The following is a 19,707-nucleotide window of genomic DNA, read 5'->3' on the forward strand; positions in this document are numbered from 1 at the left end:
AAAGACAAATATGACAGGATTCTATTTATATAATGTGTTAGACAGGTTTCTCCAGAAGAACGAAGGTGATAGAACGAATACATGCAAAGGGGTTTAGTCAGTTGGTTCACACGATGACTGGGTAATCCAACAGTGGCCGGCTGCTAACGGCAGAGGCTGAAAGAAAACTCAGTAGTTCTTTGGTCCCTGAGGCTGGACAGCTCATCAGTCCCAATCTAGCACCAAAGATCTGAAGGAGTCTTGAAGAGCTCTTGGTCCTTAATCCATTTTCCAAGGCCAGAGAGGCTGGGTTCTGATGGCTTAAAGGACAGCAACACAGTTGCAGTGGTGGAAAATATGCACTCACAGCGAGAAGCGAAAGCAGACAGGCAAGTCATCCCTGTTTGTCCCTCAAATCCCACTATGACTGAGCCACCCCCAGACAATGCACCAAGAAGTAGCTTCCCAAGATCCCCCTGAAGTGTGTATCTTAGTTGATTCCAGACCCAATCAAGCAGATCCCCAGGGTTTTCCATTACATACAAGGAATCTAGAATAGTCAAATTCATAGACAGAAAATAAGACAGAAAGCACTGGGGGCTGGAAGGAGATGGAAAGTCCAGCTAAGAGTCCTGGTCTGGGAAGGTGTGGTGATTCTGCAGATGAGGTACAGTGCTGTCTGTACCGCTATGATGCTGTGCTTAAAATGGTTCAAATGATTCCTGATGTGCTAGGCATCCTTTTGCTGCTTTGCTTACAAACAAGGTCATATTGGGTAGTCCACACTGGATTTAGGATTGAGCTCAGGATTCTCCGCTCAGCCCCCTGAGCGCTGAGCTAACCACCACTGCGCCCAGCTGCTATATACAGCATAACACCCAAAGAAAGTGGCTGGTAATGAAGGCAGGGCTGTAAGCAGAGGATGCAGAACTGGGAGAGACACCACTCAACATATGTCTCTTGAACTATGTAAATATATTATGTAATTACCCAACAAGTCATTTCTGAAGAGCCATCTGGACTTCTTCTTGGATCACTTCTGCAATGTGATTTTTTTTCTCTATGCAAATTATCTTTTTTTTTTTTTTTTGTCCCAGAGTCTTAAAAAGCACCTAGACCATTGCAAGACTGAGGAGGTAAACTTCCACACACTGGAATATTAAGCAGCCATCACTAAGTAAAATGTAAATCTGTGATTCCCTCCCATCAATCTAGAGAGATGCAGGTTAGGGCATCCATGAGACTGTCTCCAGCCCGATCTCAGAGGAGCTGGTCTGTCCATGGACTGAACCTGCCTGCAGACCCCGCCTCTGACACAGTAAAGGTGAGCTTGGCCAGTTTTGACCACTTCACTCAATGCTCTCCTCACGTGCCGAAGCAGCCCTTTGCTCATGACTGGTCTTCCCCTCACCCTTTTTTGGGAATTTGCTTTGGACTTTTGAGACAAGGTCTTGCTACACAGTCTTGGCTTGTGTTAATCACGTAGTAATCCTCGGCTCTAGAGTTCTGTGGCTGTAAGCATGTGGTCATTATATCCTGCTTTTCATCAGCCTTTGACACATCACCCCCTCTTCCGTCTGGCTCCCCTTTGCCTACAGGAATCCTTCCCTGCAGGGGACCAGCAGGAGGTGAAGAGCTTCTGCTGTGTCCCACACAATGCCTGTCTGAGGCTGGCCAGCCTCCACCTGAACGATTCCATTACAAGAGAGACAGCCACCATTGAAGCACCTGACCCCAGCGTCACTGTCACCCTTCCTTATGTTTTCCAGAGACTTCTGCTCATCAGTTCTGTTTTGTTTTCTAGAAACAGAAGAAGTAAATACAGTTCCTCTTCAGGATGAGGCGGCTTTGTGTAGCGTGTCTACGTAGTATGTGGGAGGTGCTGGGCTCCATCTCCAGTACCACACAGATCCAAAGGGAAAAAAAAAATCAAATTCTAGTTTCCATCTTGTAGGGATTCTCTTTCAGGCATTCCCCTCTTCTGATGAGTTCAACTCTCAAATAAGCTTGACAACCCCACCCCTAGTACCCCTGTGGGCCCACAGCCTTCCAACATACGAGTCACCTAAGGAGTCTTTCCCCTCCTAGTTGAACTTAGACAGTCCAGTGCACATATTAATTATTTTATTTAACTTGTTGTTTTGTTTGCTTGTTTGTTTGCGACAGAATCTCTGAGTACATAGTTGATTGCCCTGTAATTTACTATTTAGGAAAGACTGCCCCCAAATTTGTAGCAATCCTCTTGTCCCAGCCTTGGAATGGCAGTCCTGGGATGGCAGCTGCGCATCAACATGCCTGGCTCAGCCTACATCTGGACTACAGCTTTAGAACTGGCCCAGAGTGGCAGAATCAAAGAAGTTGTAGGTGGGGATTTCCTGACCCAGAGACTAAAGTAAAAAAAAGGCTGGGCATTACATTTAGGGCAAATTCATATAGAATAGTAACAAGTGTTTGCTAGGGGAAGGGCCAATTGTAGTAGAGAATTCAGTTATCACCTCTGTGGTTCACATGAGTCATAAGTTCAGCCCATAGGGACTGCAATTCAGTGATCTGCCTTGTGATCTGGAATCATCAGTCAGCAATTGTATTCTGCCACATAGAAAGAACTGTCATGAAATGTGTTCCAGGTATGGTATCAATGGCCTGATGTCACCATTTTAAACAAGAAAATTATTGTTTTTAACTTTCATGTTGCTTTCAATTTTTCTGTATAAAATTTATATTTTTATTGTGATTGGTGATCTGCCTTGTGATCTGGGAGCTGCCTTGCTCTCCGCCCCCCAACATGGGGTGACTCCCTCCTAGTTCTTTCATTAGCATTGTACGTTGACCAAGTTTTCTGTCCCACCTGGTCCCACAGTCATTCAACCCCAAAGAAACACACAGAGGTCTACATTAATTATAAACTGGTTGGCCTATTAACTCAGTCTTCTTACTAACTCTTTCTTACATGGTACATTCACCCATTATTCTTGTCTGTGCTAGCCACATGGCTCGGTACCTTATATCAGCAAGGCCATCTCATCTTGCTTCCTCTGCAGCTGGGTAACGACTACAAACTGATTCTTTCCTCTTCCCAGAATTCTCCTGCTTTCATTGCCCCACCTCTACTTCCTGCCTGGTCACCCTGCTTATACTTCCTGCCTGACTATGGGCCAATCAGAATTTTATTAAAATGCAATTTTCAGGGTACAGATCATTGTCCCACAGTATTTCCCCTTTAAAAAAAAGAGGGGGGAAGTGCTGTGGGACAATGGTTTTACTCTGTAAAGATTTGTTTTTTCTACTTGTTTAATAAAATGCTGATTAGCCAGTAGCCAGGTAGGAAGTAGAGGCAGGGCAAGGAGAACAGAAGAATTCTGGGAAGAGGAAAGAGTCAGTCTGCAGTCGTCATCCAAAAGAAAGAGTCAGTCTGCAGTCATCATTCAGACGCAGAGGACGCAAGATGTGACTGCCTCACCAATAAAGGTACCAAACCACATGGTTAACACAGACAAGAATAATGGGTTAATGTAAGATGTAAGAATTAATTAATAAGAAGCCTGAGCTACTAGGCCAACCAGTTTATGATTAATGTAGACCTCTGTGTGTTTATTTAGGACCAAATGGCTGTGAGGCCTGGTAGGACAGAAACATCAGTCAGCAATTGTATTCCGCCACATAGAAAGAACTGTCATGAAATGTGTTCCAGGTATGATATCAATGGCCTGATGTCACCATTTTAAACAAGAAAATTATTGTTTTTAACTTCCATGCTGCTTTCAATTTTTCTGTATAAAATTTATATTTTTATTAAGCTCTTGTTTTTTTTTTCTGAAGAGCATAGACTTGCATTGGTATCTAAGATGTGAAAGATGGCATTTGTATAAAAGATAGATTGGCATTGTTTTGTGTCATTAAAAAAAATAAGTAAGTATTAAGATAATTTTTAAAATGATACATGAGAAGCAAAGTGAACAGCTAAAAGAAATGATAGTTCTGTACGGATAATGACAGGTTTATTTTGAACATTTATATATGCCAGCCATTTGCCCATCCGTATATGTCAATCATTTGTCCTTCTGCCCTCACTCCCTTTTCTTGCCTTCCTCTCCTTTCCATCCTCTTTCTTTTCACTGTTGTTGCTGAGACAGGATCTTACTGTACAGCCCAGTCTGGACTCAAAGGCACAATTTTCATTCCTTGACTTCCTATGTGCTGGGATTGCAGGTGTGCATTGTCATGCCTGATAATGATTAAAGCCCAGTTTGCCTATTTCCTATGACTGGTCTTCCAACCCGTTTTTAATTATCTCTACCAGACAACCCTGCTCTTCATTGGATTCCATTAATCCCCTCCTTTAACAGTCAAAGTAGCTTAAGAGTCAATGAGATGTCACGGGATATATTTCATCGTATGAGCAGTGAGATGGGAGGCAGGCCAATGTGACTTCATCTTTTACAAGTAGATTTTTTCAAAGTAATTCAAAAATTTTAATTGTGGTTAGAACACATAATATAAAATTTACCACTTGAACCATTGCACATGTATAGTTCAGAAATGTCAAGTGTGTTTACATTGCCCCACAAGCAGTCTCCAGAATGTTCTAGGCTTGTAAAACAGTTACTTTTTTTCATGTTAAACAATAATCTCCATTATCCTCTCTCTTGTTCAGCCTTTGTCAGTCACTATTCTATTACAATGACGTTGGCAACTTTGGATGCTTCACAAAAGCAGAATCATCTCTTGTTTGTGGTTTCTACAACTGGCCTCCTCCAGTTAGCGAGTGTTCTTGAGGCTCGTCTATGCCCTAGCATGCGTCAGGACTTCCTTCCTCGGGGGCGAGTCAGAGTCCGTTTCATGTGCACAATGCATTTTGTTTACCCGCTTCTCTGACAGTGGGTAGTTACATGGCTTCCACTCCTTGGCTATTTAACATAATGCTCTTGCATTGAGTGTACATATTTGTTCTGTATTTACATATTTTGCATGTATAAATAACTAGACACTGGGATCCTAAGTTCTTGTCTGTTATTTTCAAAGGAATCTCGACAGAATATTTTACAGCATCTGCATTATTATATATTCCTGCTGGCTGGGCACAAGGTTCCAGTTTCCCTGGTCTCCACGCCAACACTTGCTGTCTTCTGTTTCTTTGACAGTGGCGCTCTGGTGATGTCTTAGTTAATGTTCTATTGCTGTGAAGAGACACCATGACCACAGCAACTCCTATAAGGGAAAACATTTCACTGGCACTTGCTTACAGGTTGGGAGGTTTAGTCCATTATCATCATGGCGGGAAGCATGATGGCATATAGGCTAACATGGTGCTGGAGAAGTAGCTGAGACTCCTATATCTGGATCCTCAGGCAGCAGGAAGAGAAAGAGAGAGAGTCACTGGGCCTGGCTTGAACATTTAAAACCTCAAAACCCACCTCCAGTGACACACACTTCCTCCAACAAGGCCACACCTCCTAATAGTTCTATCCCCTGGTGACCAAACACTCAAATTATAAGCCTATGGGGGTGTTCTTATTCAAACCACCATGGGAGGGTATAAAGACATAGCTCACTGTGGTTTTGATTTGCATTTCTCTAGCTATTAGTGGTAGTTAACTGTCTTATAGGCTCATTATTCATGTGCATATCTCCTTTAGAAAAGTATCTGTTCAAATCCTTTGTCCATTTTCTTTCTTTCCTCTTTCTTTGGGTACTGAGGAATAAACCCAGCACCTAGAGCATGTTGGTAAAGGCTCTGCTCGGCTCCTACTGTACTTTGCATCTTGAGACAGAGTCTCATCAAGATGTCCAGGATGGACTCAAACTAAGTTCATGGCCCAAACATTCTTGGAAAGTAGGATCCACCTGCCTCAGCTTCTCCAGTAGCTAGGATGATGAACACAGCCCTTTGACCAGTTTCTAATCCAGTTATTTGAGGGTGCTGCTGTTATTATTGAGTTGTAGGATATCAGATATATGACCTCCAGGTATTTTTTTCTCTTTTCTTTCTTTCAATTATTTCCCTCTATGCCCAGAATACTCCTTGGATATAACACCAAAATGCAGATAACAAATGAAAAATTAGACCAGAGGTGTTTTTTCCCCCACTAAAACATCTGTCTGGTCATCAGTCTATACATAACATCTATCAGCTCCAGCTCTCTGCTCCCCCCCCCACACACACACAGGTGCACGCACACACTCTCACAAGCTCACAATGCACAGACACTTTATATTATCATGGCTTTAAATCCGATAGCCTGTGAACAACTACTTGATTTGTACTTCCTTTCCTTGTTGCTATCTGTTGAGAAGTTGACATTCTTTCCCACCAGCTTTGGAGAACCTGGTCAGAGGTATCGTCTCCTTATCCCTTGTGTCCATCCGAGCATCCGAAAAGATGGGACACCCACTCAGCGGCACAAAACTGCTCACATTGTCTGCAGTGCAACAGCTGTGTGTGTGTCTCCTCGCTCTGAGTACTAAACACGCTCTTATGTTACTGGTATCAAAAGACACATTCATTTAATATTGAGATTTATGATTCAGTTAGAAAAACAACACAATGAATTTTTGGATCATTTTAAACTTTTTCTCTTTGAGCATTGGCTGCAGGAGGCTTTCATTAGCATTTAAATCAATGTGTGTTAAAAGTCTATTCTGAAATGAATTATGTCTCTTCTGACATTTACTTAAATTTATGAAACATACCAAAATATGTAACTTCAGCAACAACTGTTATATTCCAGTTACGAATTATGATAGGCATTTGTTGCTACATTAGTCAGGGTTCTCTAAAGGCACAGGACTGACAGAATGAATATGTATATTAAAAAGGGACTTATTAGACTGACTTACAGACTGTGGTCCAACAATGGCTGTCTTGCGCTGGAGATGCCTAGACTACAGTAGATGCTTAGTCCCTGAGGCTGTGTGTCTCAGCAGTCCTAAGATGGTGCGGAAGGCCTGGAGGATTCCTGGAGAAGCTGTTGGTCTTCAGTCTATGTTGAGATTCCGAAGGACTTAGTCTTAATATCAGTGAGTGAATGCCGCAGCAGCAGGATAAATGGACTTGCCAGAGAGAACGATGGCAAACAGGTTAAAAAAAAAAGCAGTTTCATTCTTCCATATCTTTTTACATGAACTGCCACCAGAAGGTACAGTTCGAATGGGTCTTCCTGCTTCAAACATCTGATAAATCATCCCTCGACAGAGTGTCCAGCATCTTGGGGTTTAGTTGATTCCAGACACAGTCAGTTGACGACCAAGATTAGCCGTCACTGCTACCATCATTGAAACAGATGCGATTGCACAAAGTCTTCACCAGAACCTTCTCAGGACACAGCTCCATTCTGCCACTCACTGCCCCCCCGCAAGGGACCCTTCTACCCCATCAAGGAAGTTCCTGGAGATTTCAGTCCTCATTATCACATCTGCATAGCCCAGCTATGCAAATGGAAATGTGGAAAACTCTCATCTGTAGATTCTGTATTTGTCAACGTGTATGCAACCATAGCTAAGATTGATTTGTAATCCTACATCAACTCTTGAAGCAATTCACAGACACTAGACAGGCACAGGGAAGTGAAATTTGGGTTCTCCTGCACACAGCTTCTCAGCTGAAGTAATGAAGGTGATGCTCTACTTTTTGTCAACTCTCATCCTATAAATAGTGCCTCTCTCAGGAACTAGTATTTTTAATCATCTTTGTATCTATCTATCTATCAACTCTCATCTACCTGTAAATCTCTCTCTCTCTCTCTCTCTCTCTCTCTCTCTCTCTCTCTCTCTCTCTCTCTCTCTCTCTCTCTCTCTCTCTCTCTGTGTGTGTGTGTGTGTGTGTGTGTGTGTTGGTGGTGGTTTCATTGTTTGGCCCCAAGGAAAGTGCTGAAGGAACCAAGCAAGGAGACTGTATCCTATCTCCTGGAGAACATATGGGCATTTGCTGCTTTTTCTCACTGTTTTGACCAAACACCTGAGGAGAAGCAGCTTCAGGAAGGTTTATCCTGACGTGCAGTTTAAGAAGGACTGCAGCTCATCATGGTGGAGAAGGCATGGCAGTAGCTACCAGGTACCAAAGTCAGGAAACAAGCAGTAGACAGAAGTGAGGGTGGGCTATACCACCAGAAGACCTGCCTCCAATAATCCAGTTTCTTCAGTGAGGGTCTACCTCCTCAAGGTCTTACAGCCTTTCAAAACAGTCTGCTGGGAAGCCCAGGGGGGAAATTTCTTTCTGCATGAGCTATGGTGCAGTTAGAGCCAGCTCTGTTAGCATACCAACCTCGTGCATGAGAGTCCTTCCTTATCGCATAGGGCATATGTCACCCAGTAGAAGTAAAATCTGCAGGTAGAGCTGAAAACACCAACAAAAACAACAAAACCCCTGAATATGAAGACTACAGGTGGTGACAGCAAATGTAGGCCCCAAGCCTCCCAGCCTCTGGGAAGTTTGATGGCTGTGAGCCAACATTCTGCTTTGAAGGCCCCTGACTTGCTGGACAACAGCCCCGATCTAAATGAATGCCTACCTCCTGGTCAGAGCTGTGTTCCTGTTTTTTACCATCCAGGATACACTTTCTAAAACAGGTAGAATATTGTAAAGCCTTTCATGCTGCTTGTATGGCCCATACAGGACGTCTGCCTGTGTAGCACTGCTCCATTGACTGGACAAATAGTCTGTTCCAGCGTTGCTCTGAATTCAAGCCACACATCTCTGTTTTGTGGCCAACATTTCTATTAGCACTAGAGACTGAGTCCAGAGTCTCATATATGCTTCACAAGCTCAACCACTCTTTTCTTTTCTCTTCTTTTCTTTTCTTTCCTTTTTTTCTTTTCTTTTTCCTTCCTTCCTTCCTTCCTTCCTTCCTTCCTTTCTTTCTTTCTTTCTTTCTTTCTTTCTTTCTTTCTTTCTTTCTTTCTTTCTTTCCTTCCTTCCCTTAATTTTGAGATAAGGCCATGCTGTATAGCTCAGGGTGGCCTCAATCGTATAATCTCCCTGCTTCAGCTCCCTCCATCACAGGATCTCAGATGTGAACCACAACACCGAGCTTAACCCACTTTTTGACTCTGTTTATCTTGGACACACAACTCCTCTCTGCAGCTGAGATAAATGACAATCATGAGAGCCAGCGTTTGTCAAAGGCTTGCTGAGTATAAGGTTACCCATCCGGTTTCCCTGTAATGCAGTCTCTCAGCCAACCCACTCATCTTTTCAGACGTCTTGAGCAAGACTCACGTATTTTGTAGGAAAAGATTTTCTAATATATTCATTAAAAAGAATACATATAAGAAAAAGCACTATGTATGTTTTCCCCTTGCTCCTTCTCCTAGGTTCCATTAATACCTGAACTGCACTTTATTTTAGAAAGACACTCAGGTACTCACATAGATAAACAGAGATAAGAAAATAAAAAGAATCTCCATTATTGGTCCAAATTTCTACGATAATGATATAAATCTCAATTGTGTATTTTTACTGTCTCAAACAACAGGGCCTGAAAGAGTTAAATCATTTTTGCCAAGGTCTCCCTGAATGTCAGTCAAAGATCTGGGTGTGGAGCCTGTGTTTCAGGAAGTAACTTATATCCTGATATTTAATCAATGAGGGACTTTGTTTACTTAAGCATTCTCTCTCAATATTTGTATCCCAAGCCCCACAGAATGGGATCAACACTGTCTGAGAAATTAGAAAGAAAACCTGATCCAAAGCTAGATAAGTTCCAGGTTCTGACACAGGAAGAATAAAGTTAAATCCACCTGGGCACAGTAAATGATGACAAAAAAATATCTTCTGTGAAGGTTTCCTCTGCCCGACTGCTGTAGGAATTTGTTTTCAATAGTATAGGAAATGTCCTCCCATGAGGGAGATTCCTCAACCCACATTCGTTCATATTCAATGCTTTCTCATTGTAGGAGCGTCTCTGAGAATTTGCTATAACAGATTTGACTTGTACTTTCATGAGATACCATCACTCATCTGAAAGGGTGGAAGGGGGGGGGCAATGGGTGGTGAACTCCGTGTGGGAGGGAAAGTCCTTCCTTCCTCCCTCTCTACCTCCCTCCTTCCTTCTTTTCTTCCTTCCTTTCTTGATCATCTGAGCCTTCACTGATTGTAATATTGGTTGCAGATGGCTTGCCTCCACTGAAATTGCTGGCTGTGGAGTGATCAGTGTTGATTGCCGAAGGTTGGGGTGAGTTGAAAATGTAGAATCACTGGCCTGGTTTGAAGCCCCTGGTCTCTGCTACACCATTGATTCTGGGCCCTCCCTGGGATTATTCCTGGATATCCTGTTGCTGCCCTGTGTGATGGAGATCCTGCTGCCCTGGGTCCACAGGACTGATCCCCACCCCCACACTCCAGCAGATCACAGATGGGAGTAGATGTTGGGGTGGGCCAACACAACCCTGGTTCTGGGCCTAGGTAGTTGCAGGTTTGGTCAGCCTGTTAGCTCTCCTGTCTTCACCACCAAGGTGAGTGCTCCACCATTGCCCTGGTTAGTTCAACCCTTGCAGTAAGCAGCAAGGGGCAGCAGGGCCAATTCTACTTTCTTGTCCTCAGGGTCAGTTCTCTCACACCCCTACCTTCAGGGCCAGCTCTACTGTGCTGCCCAGATGAGGTGCAGGGGCCACTCTTCAGAGTGCTGCTGCTGATGAGGGGCAGGGACAGCTCTCCCCCTCTTGTGACCTCAGGACCAGCCTCAGGTGTGGATGATCAGGAGAGTATCTCTCCCCTATCCATGCTGCCAGGTGACTAAAGAGTAATGGGGACGTCTCTCCTATGCTCACAACATCCAGGCTGGCTCACGCACACCTCCACCAACAGGGTCAGCTCTCCTGTGCTGCCCAGGCAAGGTGCAGGGTCCACTTCCCCAAGTGATGCAACTGGTCAGCTTGCTTGTCTGTCATAGGAGGTGAGGGAGGCACCTCTCCCCCATCCACACCACTGAATGACAGACAAATAGTGGGTTCAGCTCTCCCATGCTCACAACCTCAGGGCTGGCTCCCATGCCATAAGTTTTCTTAATGGAAGTGCAGAAAGAATGCCCCCCTGTTTCTACAGCTCCCTTTTGGTTAACATTGGATGATGATATAATCTATCCAGCCTCCAGAAGAGTGTCATGGTAGCACCAGGCTTTCTCAGCATGTCCATGTTCTGTGCCCTTACAGACAAGGTCCTCTTCAGCCACCATCAAGACTTTGGGAAGATGCCATAGAAGCTCAGATACCTTGCTTCGCTCTTTCTGCATATGACACTTGCCATGTTCCTGGCTTCTTGTGTCCCTAGAACTTTTCCCGGTCCTTCGTCACTGACTTTGGGCTCCAGGGTCTAGCTCACTTGGTCTATGGAAAACACCTGATTCCCCCCATTCCCTGAAAAACTCCATGGACTTTCTCACTAGCAGATTTAGGATTGACTCAACCTGTGCTGGTGAAATTCCAGCCTGGGTTACTCCTGTCTAGCCTAATACAGAAGTTCTAGAGAGCAGTCGCCTAATGTGGAACTCTTGCCAAAGCTCTTGGTAGACTCACAGAACTCTGCCCATTCCCATATGTCACATCCACATTATCCCAGATCAGACTTCCAGGTGCCACAATGACTTCTCCTTCCCGTCAATGCTTCAGAGAGTCCTCACAGGCTCCTTCTGCAATTGTTTTTAGAGAGATCCTTAGGGATTTCCCTGGTTTTCATTCTAATTCAATTTTTCTGTAGTCTTTGTCAGGGACCAGGGTTGAGGCAGGGGCTGTCCGTAAGTCTCCAGAAAAATATGATGACCTATTAACAAAACAGTCTAAACAATTGTTGCCCCCAAAGTTTTATGTTTTTCATTAACCTTGTTAATCCTAGCTTCTTCTTAAGCAAGATACTCAAGTTTTTCATTCTGGAATTTCCTCTTGATTCATTTGCTTATTTGTTCATTCATCTTTTTTCTTTCTAAAATTTGAATGATGTCTATGAATCAGGTACTGAAAGAAGAGTTCAATAATAATAGTAGGGAATGAACTCTATACTAGGAACCAGCACATGCTAGAGTCAAGACTTTATGACAAGTTTTAAGCTAATTTTACTTCAAAATAAAGTGCAATTATTTTTGTAATTATCATGAGTAATGTATCTTATATAATTGCATTCCCTGTACATATTCTCAATCTAATTGAATTAGAAGTTACACTGCATGTTGCTTGATTACCAGGTAAGAGGGAAGACATTTATACACAGGTCTTCATATAGACAAAAGTGTATTCTGATATTTCCCAATTATGCATATAAACATATGCATACATGTTGATCCTAATAGTTACAAAGTAATCAAACTATTTTAGTTCCCGTAAATACAGAGAATTATGAACTTGCGAATACGTGGTACCCTTTGAAGGTAATTCATGGCCTTGATTAATCACTAAAGTGACTTAGTTAATCACGTGCTATCGGATAACTGACTCAAGTTCCAGGTGTTCAACAGAAGGGACCCGTGAGCAACCAGAAATTTGGGGTGACTATCTTGAAGTTTTTTGTGGCACACCAAGGCATTTTATTGATAATATAATTTGAGTCTTGTTTTTCTGTACTTGGAATAGAACCGTGCATATATGATAATTATAAATTATATTGACAAGCTATGTGTATATTTGATGGCTTTTCATCATTGCTGTCATCTGTTTATAAAGTACACTCACAGGCTACATGGCTATAACTAAAATGAATTATTAACTTACATAAATGACATTGTAACTCCTAGTCAAAGACAATCCTTGCATTGTCTCCCCCCATTTGTTTGTCTGTCTCCAGGGCGTGCTCATTTTCTTGATGTTAAACAATAACAAATTGAAATGTTTTTCCCCAAACACATCATTTAAAGTCTCAACCTATAGCCAGAACTGGAAATAGACATACATGCTCTGTGAATCACATTTATGACAGTTTAATAACTTTCCTAACCTCCTGAATTTAATATTTCATGAAACATAATTTTATATTTCATAGAATAAATAGTGAAATTTTGAAGGCATTCTTTAAGGAAATAAATTAAACGTAAGTTGACAGCAATACAACTTTCTCAAAAAGGTTCTTACGGGAAATGTATCTTTAGCAAGGTTTTTAGATTTGCAGCTGTCGTCAAGGTAAAGAACGTGCTGAAAGAGTCATATATTTCATAATGAAAACCAGTTCCTCTTCCGTTTCACCACCACCCCCATATGCCATTTCTCATGATGTCTCCTGGTATCCAACCTCACATTCCTCTTTTCATGTTTTGTAGGGCTGAGGACTGACCCCAGAGCCTTGAGAATAGTAAGCGAGTGACATGACCAGCCCTTGCAGCCACACTTGTAAAGAAATATGTTTATGTGGTTTCTTAATTTATCCATCTTTGTTAAGATGCAACCTTGGTGAGCAGCAGATTGCCATCTAACAGAAAGGAAAAAGATACTACTCTTAGAAAGGTAATTGGGCAGTGGTGGCGCACACCTTTAATCCCAGCACTTGGGAGGTAGAGGCAAGTGGATCTCTGTGAGTTTGAGACCAGCCTGGTCTACAGTGCGAGTTCCAGGACAGGCTCCAAAGCTGCACAGAGAAACCCTGTCTTGTGGCGGGGTGGGGGGGGGGGGTGGAGGGGAGGAAGAAAGACAAAGCTTTCTCTAGCTTTCTTGCTTTAATCAGTGTTACTTGGTGTAGTATCTATGTTAAAGACTCTGTGCAGGACAGGTCCTGTACCTTCCAGTAGAGGAGAAGACAAAGAAACAAAGGATTATGCCCCCTGGCCTTTCAAAGATCCTATGTTCTATTTTCTAAAATTATTGTCAGAAAAATGACAACAATTCAGAAACAGATGCCCCGACTCTGTAGCTCTAATCCTGTCACTCTGTGATCCCGGGCTTGCTCAGGGTTTGTAGACCACTTATGACACCGTTTAGCGCAGCATGGGCTGATTTCTAGCATTAACTGCGTGATATGAACTGGTAGGGTCTGAGCTGGCAAAGAATCAGAAGTCCTGTAGCCCGGCACTTGTTTTATTAAGAAATAGAGAACTGTGGTCCCTCGGAACATATTGGGGATGGGTTTCAGAATCCTTTCTCCCATGGATTCACATAGATTCTAATATCCAGATACATTCACATTTTCTTTATAACACATGGCATGGTATTTGTATATATAACTTATGCACAATCTACTGAATACTCTGTTTTCTCTGGATTATAATACTTATTATTTAAATAATAAGTAGCCTGTATACTATATGATTTAAGAACAATAACAAGAAGTTGGGCACGTTGGTACACACCTTTAATCAATCCCAGTGCTCGGAGGCAGAGACAAGTGGATCTCTGAGTTCAAGACCAGCCTGGTCTACAGACTGAGTTCCAGGAGAGCCAGCTCTCTACAGAGAAAAACAAAAACAAGAAAAAGAGGAGGAGGAGGAGGAGGAGGAGGAGGAGGAGGAGGAGGAGGAGGAGGAGGAGGAGGAGGAGGAGGAGGAGGAGGAGGAAAATTCATCTGCATGCAGTCATCACTGAAAGGATGAAAATGGGTACCTTTCGGCAGACCCTGCCAAGATATGCCAGTAAGCAAACATGCCTCGTGCAACAGAGTTAGTGCAAGAGGTTTCATGGAGGGAGGAGGAAAGGGGAAAGTAAAAAGCCATGTCGGAATGGGGACCTGAGGGAGGCAGGCAGGCAGACAGAGAGACAGGGAAGAAACAAGAAGAAGAAGGAGGGAGGCAAGAGAGGAGCAAGAAGCAAGAGATGAAAGAAGAGGCAAAGAAAGCGAGCTGTTCCTGGCGGGCGCGGTAAGGGGTGCACAGGTCGCAAGTGGAAAAGGCACGGGGCTACAGGTGATGACGTAACTGCTTTGGCGGCAGAGGCGGGCTGCTGCTGCCGCGGAACTAACAATCACAGGTCACGTTTCCCCAATAGTTCAGCTGAATCTGTTGACGTAAAATCCTAGACTATGGAATCATCTGCACATCTTTTAGTCTAAACAGATGTGGTAGGCACCTTTCCCAAACACTGACAAGAATGGTTCCTCGTTTACCTGGGATGCCCTGAGCATCTGCTTGCAGGCTTTCTTTCCAAGGTGAGCTTAAGATTTCTATCTTCTGGGTATTCCTGAGGGGAGGCTATTTGTGATGACTCTCGGAATAGAGATTTGAAAACTAGAGCACACTGACAGTGACTACCCAAGCTGCTGTCTCCAGCCCTCTGGGTGACACAGAAGGCAACGTACACCAGGTTTATCTTGACCAGGGGGGCGACCTGCCAGGCCTGGGGAAGATCTCATTATAACAAATTGATCCCACAACAGAGACCCTTCTCTGCAGGACGAACCCGAGGTTCCTTTTACAAAAGAGAGGAGCACAGGGAAATTTGCAAACCCTGAAATATCTCAGAAAGGAGTGCACCCAGCAAAAGATTTTTTGCAGTACTTGCGATTTAGAAATAATGGGATTCTCAAAGGCGGCCCATAATAGAAACCACTCAACAATGGGGTTGTCCAGCTCCCCAGGGCTTAGCCTGATTGGGCTGAACAATTTAACTCAGAAGTCCCTCTTTGCAACTCAGCGAAAACCAGAGGCATTTGTCTTGAGGACTGCAGGAAGGACAGGAGGAGACAGTCTGGGTGACTCTGCCCTTTCCAGCTAGTTCAGCTGTGTGGCGTTCAGCCCAGCCCCATTTCACAAATGGCGTCCTCGGACACATCCTAAGCCGTGGAAGCCAGCTGTTTACTTTTTGTGTCTCATTCTGATTACAGCAGGCTGACGTGAAATGGTTGAAGGGATATTACTAATTTAAACGCTTTCCACTTGAGAATCCCCCAAAGCCTCCATTTCCTATCTTGAGGCCCCCAAACACCCCACAAGTGACTCTGAACTGAGGCTGCTGGCTGTGGCAGAGAAATTTCAGGAAGTTTCTCTCTGAGCACAGGAGGCCCAGAAAGCATTGCACCTGTAAATAGGTTAATGAGCCTCGGAATTGCCTGGGGTTGTCAAGACCAACTGTTGAGAATTCCTGTAGAGTTAAGTAGGATGTGAATCCGGCCTGAGTTAATACCATTACCCCTGCTTTCTGACTGCCTGTTCTAGGGTTTTGAGGTGCACTTAGGGGTTCATTGTTGGTTTTGTATGTTTTTTAACCCTTTATCTAGACTGTTGGGTGGTAGCCAGATTGTGGGGGTGGCTGAGAGTGTCATTTAGAAAGGCTTTCTTTGTGGGCAGAGCCCCTGGTGTTTGTCTGACCCTGACATAGAGGTAGCGTGAGTTTTGGAAAATCCATCATATTCAATTCAAGTTTAAGTTCCAGGAAAGCAAGGGATCAGCTTATAGTCTCAGAAGGAGGCCCTGCTGGCCACTTGAAGTATCCCAGTTTGGCTTTAAACAGCCACAAAACATAGTCAAGATGGAAAATAAAAGAACAGCCTGGCTCCGTTCACTAAATGCACTGGTTAGGATGACCTGCAGAGACACAGTCAGTGGACTTTGGTACCCATGGCCCCTCGGACAGAAGTGTGTGATACAGAAAGAAAGTTCATGGTGTAATGGGGACCACGCTTCTCCACCATCAAAGAATCTATCCACATAACCAAGACCAGGACTGGAATCCTCTCGCCCCGTCTTCCAGTCTAGACCCTCAGGAGTATCCACTTCCCACACCTGAGATTCCAATGTTTGTTTCAAGCTCCACACAAAACTGAAGAGTGCAGTATATGTTCTTTTGCATCTGCCTCTTTTTCAACTTGATGAAAGTTTTTCTTTGCTTGTCTGTTTTTCACAAATTTATCTTCTTAGAAGTCTTTAGGTCACCATCATGTTGATGAGGAAACGATTGATCTGCCAACGGTTGGCTCTCTCCAAAATGTCTCAAGTAAAGATGTTCCTTATGGAAATAAATGGATACCCAGCTACATTATACACCGCAGGTGTTAGGGAGGCATACTCAGTTCTAACACAGGAAGCAGGAAGTTCTACCAAGCCTTCTCTAAAGGAGGGAAATAAAGTCATCTGGGTAGCCATGACAGTAAATGGCAGTCGGGAAATTTTTCTCATTAAGTTGAAACATAAAAATGAGGATTTGCATCGAAGGAAATGAGATTTACTAACAGGATGCAACTATGTATGAAACATTGTGCAGTCACCAGTATTGCTTTGTCTTTCTAACCTCAACTAGCATATTCCCAACAAACAGTCCACTATAGATGTTATCTTATTTCCTGCAGTGTGTAGCTGGCTTTATCTGACCAGTGACTTCCTTAGCCTCTGGTCAAGGAAAGATCAAATATGATGATGATGATGATGATGATGATGATGATGATGACGACGACGACAATAATAATAGCAACAGCAGATTTCATGCAAACTGAATTAAAACTGTACAATTTCATCACTAGCTATAATGATTTAAAACACTCAGAGCCATAATTGTAAGTTGCAAAAGAACGGGATGCTGTTGCCATGTGCAGAAATATTTAGGAGACTGCTTTGCTTGTCCAATCATGGGCGCCTGACCAACATATGCAATTGCAGGTTCCTGTGACCATGCATTAAGCCAAGTGACTCAAACACCTGTTCAGAAAAATTTCCTAATCAAATACAAATGATTTCATTAACCCCAGAGTTTTCTTTCAGAGTATCCTGCCAGCAAAGAAAAGGGGATTTTTTTTGTCATTCATTTTTTTCAGCAAACCACATTTCCCTAATAAGGCTGATCCCTCCCAGTCTAAACATTTTTTTCTTTGAAAAATGTGAAACCCTGCAATTAATTCTTCCTCCTTGGAAGAAGGAGCATTGGCTAAGCTGAAAATCCAAGGGCATTCCTTACCGAGAAGTCTGTGCTGGGAGAACAGATGTGTTGTCTGCTGGGAAGACCCACTGATGAGACAAGGGTAGGAGGGATTTGAAGAGAAAGAGAAAAAAACATATGTGTACACATCTGAGGATTTCAGAGATCCAAGCACACACTCAAGAGCATGTGTGTGCACTCATAAGCATGTGTGAAAATAGGGAATACTGTTCCTACATGAATACTGGCTTCAAGGCAAAGATCAAATTTAATAAGCTTTGCTATTGACCAGCCTTCTTTCAGTCATGCTTTGTCTTGCAAGGAAAAGGAGACAATAGTTTTGCTAATGAAATCATGAAGAGGTTCCCTAGATTGAGAAATAGTGTCCACTGTGTTGTAAATGGACTTTTTTCACTCTTGAGAAGCTAATGTTTTTCACCTTTAACTGTTGCGGTTTCATAGAAGGTCACTTTGGAAGAGACACAGGAATGTGTTTCCTGCTTCTGAGCACTTCATTGGTAACAGTGGAGGGATGCTTAGAAATTGGGTCAGCTCATCGTAATGCAATGAACCATCTACCAAAACCAATCTCTCATTATCTTCTATTAAATCCCCAAATTTAAAGGAGCCATCTCCTGAACAACTTTCAGTTAAAGTATGGCCATTGTTGGCTCAATAGTTTTTTGCTGTGTGTTTTAGAAAAATCAACTCAGTAACAAGTTGGATATCAAATGGGAATTAGGAAAAAGGAAACAGAAATTATTTAGAAAGTGCTTGTAAACATCTAGGAATGGCAGGATGATGGTCTTGCTGCAGTCTTGAGGACGAAAGCTAAGGTAAAAAAAATTGTAGCATACTACCACCTATACTCTGCAGTAGGTCAGCTACTGTGTGAGTGCTTAAATCTAAATCTTTGTAAATTAAAATGAAATGGAATTGAACACTGAAATAACAAACATGTCATATTTATAATAACCTCAATTGGCAGATTTGATATTTTGGATCTGAACTCCCAGGAACTAACTAGTGGCCTCCTTACAACAAATTGGAACCCACGGGGCCAACTAAAATCCACTTAAAACCTGAGCAGTCTTGCAAAGGAATTGTGGACACTAAAACACAAAGTTTAGGCACATTTTTCCCCCGAATGGGCTTTGCTTGCTGGCAGCATGCGGCAGCTCCATTAAGATAGGTTTTCCTGATTCAGTGGTAGCAGAAAAAAGCTACACTATTTTGAAATGCCGACTTTCTGGGCCATGCTGCCAGTGTGACCTCTGGCTCTTTCAGGAGACTGAGCATATGAATGGGGTTTGTGAGCAACGTGCTACCACTTGCTTGGTGGCAACATGGACCAGCTGTGTGCCTGGAGATGGGGCACTATGCATGGTTCTTGGAGGCAGAGAGAAGCCCCACCATGCTGGCACCAAGCAGAAAGTGCCGTTTAAACCCTAGTAATGCTGCAGCTTAAGTTTTAAGGAGCACTTAGCATTTTAAGAAGCACTCCTGGACAGTAAAGAATTACAGATACACAATAGGACAGATTCAGACATAAAAGACCTCTAAATGGATCACAGTATAGGATAAATGTATGTAGGCATGTGAGAGAAAGGAAAAAGAATATAGACAGTTATAAAAAGAAGTAAATGGTATTTAAAAAAGGGGGTAAAGTCCTTTAAAAAAAGACAATACAGAGAGTCTCAGATTAAAAGAGTAAAAAAATAATAAGCCACATAAAAATGGAAAATATACAGAGTCTGGATTATGTATATTACTGTGTTTTCTTGGAGTTTTTGACTGTGAAGGAGCTAAGTAACCAACAAATATACTTTAAAGGTACCCTGTCTTAAAAATATGGGTCTAAGGAAATGTTGCTGTGGAAAAGAGGTTCTTCTTTTGTTTCCACAGAGGATGAGAACATGTGGATTGCTTCTAGACTAATATGGTTTAATGGACCAAGAGCCCCCTAAAAGGTTGCCTTGA

General features: G+C 42.9%; 1 long non-coding RNA gene across 2 annotated transcripts in view; it reads left to right on the forward strand.

Annotated features, from left to right (window-relative positions):
* Positions 1–19,707, forward strand: part of LOC119817610 — a 65,939-nt gene that overhangs the window by 31,506 nt on the left and 14,726 nt on the right. Inside the window, exons 1-3 of one of the 2 annotated variants that reach the window (XR_005285925.1) lie at positions 2,445–2,606; positions 3,579–3,670; positions 13,215–13,398. This is a non-coding gene — a long non-coding RNA (uncharacterized LOC119817610). Of the gene's footprint in view, positions 1–2,444; positions 2,607–3,578; positions 3,671–13,214; positions 13,399–19,707 lie in introns of those variants that run through there. The other variant, XR_005285924.1, reaches the window with a different exon arrangement.

This window comes from Arvicola amphibius, chromosome 6, assembly GCF_903992535.2.
Source record: "Arvicola amphibius chromosome 6, mArvAmp1.2, whole genome shotgun sequence".
Taxonomy (NCBI): Eukaryota; Metazoa; Chordata; class Mammalia; order Rodentia; family Cricetidae; genus Arvicola; species Arvicola amphibius.